Source organism: Oncorhynchus keta, unplaced genomic scaffold, assembly GCF_023373465.1.
Source record: "Oncorhynchus keta strain PuntledgeMale-10-30-2019 unplaced genomic scaffold, Oket_V2 Un_contig_5119_pilon_pilon, whole genome shotgun sequence".
NCBI lineage: Eukaryota > Metazoa > Chordata > Actinopteri > Salmoniformes > Salmonidae > Oncorhynchus > Oncorhynchus keta.
This window is the reverse complement of record NW_026288126.1, coordinates 19,841-24,017: the sequence shown is the minus strand read 5'-3', so window position 1 is coordinate 24,017 and position 4,177 is coordinate 19,841. Positions and strand designations below refer to the sequence as shown.

Here is a 4,177-nt window from a genome sequence, read left to right as displayed (position 1 = left end):
ACGTGGAGAGAAGAGAGTAGAAAATAAAGATGAGGAGGAGAGGAAAGAAGGAGAGAAGGGAAGAGGCGAGTAGAGGAGAGGAAAGGAGAGAAGAGAAGGAGAGGAAGAGAGAAAAGAGTAGATAGAAAGAGTTGAGGAGGAGAAGAGAAGGAGAGAAGAGAGTGTGGTAGTCCTAGTTGGTCCAGACTAGTTAATAATAGCTATCTTGGGTCAGGGGTTAAAGGTTAGGGGAAGGGGTTACCTGAGGTTGTGTGGTAGACCACCCTGGCCCAGACTAGTTAATAACAGTTAGCTTGCGTTAGGGTCAGGGGTTAGGGGAAGGTGTTACCTGATGTCGTGTGGTAGTCCCTGCTGGTCCAGACTGTAGTTAATAACAGCAAGCTTGCATAACGTCTTCAGATTAGGACCTGAGACAGGAAAGGATATTAACACCTTTAACCTTGCCATCAGGCAGAGCTAATCACACACAGAGACAGAGAGACGGACACAGAGAAACACAGATACAGAGAGACACAAAGAGTCAGAGAGAAAGTCAGAGTCAACAAAAAATCCAAATCTAACCACTGGTCAGAGAGGCAGAGATATACCAGTAGAGGTCTGGATGATGATCCAGTGTGTTAACTATAACCAGTAGAGGTGTGGATGATGATCCAGTGTGTTAACTATAACCAGTAGAGGTCTGGATGATGATCCAGTGTGTTAACTATAACCAGTAGAGGTGTGGATGATGATCCAGTGTGTTTACTATAACCAGTAGAGGTTTGGATGATGATCCAGTGTGTTAACTATAACCAGTAGAGGTCTGGATGATGATCCAGTGTGTTAACTATAACCAGTAGAGGTCTGGATGATGATCCAGTGTGTTAACTATAACCAGTAGAGGTCTGGATGATGATCCAGTGTGTTAATTATAACCAGTAGAGGTCTGGATGATGATCCAGTGTGTTTACTATAACCAGTAGAGGTCTGGATGATGATCCAGTGTGTTTACTATAACCAGTAGAGGTCTGGATGATGATCCAGTGTGTTAACTATAACCAGTAGAGGTGTGGATGATGATCCAGTGTGTTAACTATAACCAGTAGAGGTGTGGATGATGATCCAGTGTGTTAACTATAACCAGTAGAGGTCTGGATGATGATCCAGTGTGTTAACTATAACCAGTAGAGGTCTGGATGATGATCCAGTGTGTTAACTATAACCAGTAGAGGTGTGGATGATGATCCAGTGTGTTAACTATAACCAGTAGAGGTGTGGATGATGATCCAGTGTGTTTACTATACCAGTAGAGGTCTGGATGATGATCCAGTGTGTTAACTATAACCAGTAGAGGTCTGGATGATGATCCAGTGTGTTTACTATAACCAGTAGAGGTGTGGATGATGATCCAGTGTGTTAACTATAACCAGTAGAGGTCTGGATGATGATCCAGTGTGTTAACTATAACCAGTAGAGGTGTGGATGATGATCCAGTGTGTTTACTATACCAGTAGAGGTCTGGATGATGATCCAGTGTGTTTACTATAACCAGTAGAGGTCTGGATGATGATCCAGTGTGTTTACTATAACCAGTAGAGGTCTGGATGATGATCCAGTGTGTTTACTATAACCAGTAGAGGTGTGGATGATGATCCAGTGTGTTAACTATAACCAGTAGAGGTCTGGATGATGATCCAGTGTGTTAACTATAACCAGTAGAGGTCTGGATGATGATCCAGTGTGTTTACTATAACCAGTAGAGGTCTGGATGATGATCCAGTGTGTTTACTATAACCAGTAGAGGTCTGGATGATGATCCAGTGTGTTAACTATAACCAGTAGAGGTGTGGATGATGATCCAGTGTGTTAACTATAACCAGTAGAGGTCTGGATGATGATCCAGTGTGTTTACTATAACCAGTAGAGGTGTGGATGATGATCCAGTGTGTTTACTATAACCAGTAGAGGTCTGGATGATGATCCAGTGTGTTAACTATAACCAGTAGAGGTGTGGATGATGATCCAGTGTGTTTACTATAACCAGTAGAGGTCTGGATGATGATCCAGTGTGTTAACTATAACCAGTAGAGGTCTGGATGATGATCCAGTGTGTTTACTATAACCAGTAGAGGTCTGGATGATGATCCAGTGTGTTAACTATAACCAGTAGAGGTCTGGATGATGATCCAGTGTGTTATATAACCAGTAGAGGTGTGGATGATGATCCAGTGTGTTTACTATAACCAGTAGAGGTGTGGATGATGATCCAGTGTGTTTACTATAACCAGTAGAGGTCTGGATGATGATCCAGTGTGTTAACTATAACCAGTAGAGGTGTGGATGATGATCCAGTGTGTTAACTATAACCAGTAGAGGTGTGGATGATGATCCAGTGTGTTTACTATAACCAGTAGAGGTCTGGATGATGATCCAGTGTGTTTACTATAACCAGTAGAGGTCTGGATGATGATCCAGTGTGTTTACTATAACCAGTAGAGGTCTGGATGATGATCCAGTGTGTTTACTATAACCAGTAGAGGTCTGGATGATGATCCAGTGTGTTAACTATAACCAGTAGAGGTCTGGATGATGATCCAGTGTGTTAACTATAACCAGTAGAGGTCTGGATGATGATCCAGTGTGTTAACTATAACCAGTAGAGGTCTGGATGATGATCCAGTGTGTTAACTATAACCAGTAGAGGTGTGGATGATGATCCAGTGTGTTTACTATAACCAGTAGAGGTCTGGATGATGATCCAGTGTGTTAACTATAACCAGTAGAGGTCTGGATGATGATCCAGTGTGTTAACTATAACCAGTAGAGGTGTGGATGATGATCCAGTGTGTTAACTATAACCAGTAGAGGTGTGGATGATGATCCAGTGTGTTAACTATAACCAGTAGAGGTGTGGATGATGATCCAGTGTGTTAACTATAACCAGTAGAGGTGTGGATGATGATCCAGTGTGTTAACTATAACCAGTAGAGGTCTGGATGATGATCCAGTGTGTTAACTATAACCAGTAGAGGTCTGGATGATGATCCAGTGTGTTAACTATAACCAGTAGAGGTGTGGATGATGATCCAGTGTGTTTACTATACCAGTAGAGGTCTGGATGATGATCCAGTGTGTTTACTATAACCAGTAGAGGTCTGGATGATGATCCAGTGTGTTTACTATAACCAGTAGAGGTCTGGATGATGATCCAGTGTGTTAACTATAACCAGTAGAGGTGTGGATGATGATCCAGTGTGTTTACTATACCAGTAGAGGTCTGGATGATGATCCAGTGTGTTAACTATAACCAGTAGAGGTGTGGATGATGATCCAGTGTGTTTACTATAACCAGTAGAGGTGTGGATGATGATCCAGTGTGTTTACTATAACCAGTAGAGGTGTGGATGATGATCCAGTGTGTTTACTATACCAGTAGAGGTCTGGATGATGATCCAGTGTGTTAACTATAACCAGTAGAGGTCTGGATGATGATCCAGTGTGTTTACTATAACCAGTAGAGGTCTGGATGATGATCCAGTGTGTTAACTATAACCAGTAGAGGTGTGGATGATGATCCAGTGTGTTAACTATAACCAGTAGAGGTCTGGATGATGATCCAGTGTGTTTACTATAACCAGTAGAGGTCTGGATGATGATCCAGTGTGTTTACTATAACCAGTAGAGGTCTGGATGATGATCCAGTGTGTTTACTATAACCAGTAGAGGTGTGGATGATGATCCAGTGTGTTTACTATAACCAGTAGAGGTCTGGATGATGATCCAGTGTGTTAACTATACCAGTAGAGGTCTGGATGATGATCCAGTGTGTTAACTATAACCAGTAGAGGTGTGGATGATGATCCAGTGTGTTAACTATAACCAGTAGAGGTCTGGATGATGATCCAGTGTGTTTACTATAACCAGTAGAGGTCTGGATGATGATCCAGTGTGTTAACTATAACCAGTAGAGGTGTGGATGATGATCCAGTGTGTTAACTATAACCAGTAGAGGTGTGGATGATGATGATCCAGTGTGTTAACTATAACCAGTAGAGGTGTGGATGATGATCCAGTGTGTTTACTATAACCAGTAGAGGTGTGGATGATGATCCAGTGTGTTAACTATAACCAGTAGAGGTGTGGATGATGATCCAGTGTGTTAACTATAACCAGTAGAGGTGTGGATGATGATCCAGTG

At 42.2% G+C, this 4,177-nt stretch overlaps 1 long non-coding RNA gene across 7 annotated transcripts; it reads left to right on the top strand.

Moving 5' to 3' along the window:
- The first annotated feature begins 420 nt into the window (after positions 1-420).
- On the top strand, positions 421-3,828 carry LOC127925108 (uncharacterized). 7 transcript variants are annotated; one of them, XR_008119744.1, is made up of 3 exons: positions 421-718; positions 1,415-1,495; positions 3,174-3,828. It is a non-coding gene; the product is annotated as an uncharacterized LOC127925108 (long non-coding RNA). The 7 variants fall into 7 exon arrangements; XR_008119741.1 differs by having other exon boundaries at positions 3,011-3,828; XR_008119747.1 differs by lacking the exon at positions 421-718 and adding an exon at positions 773-882.
- Positions 3,829-4,177: the final 349 nt, after the last annotated feature.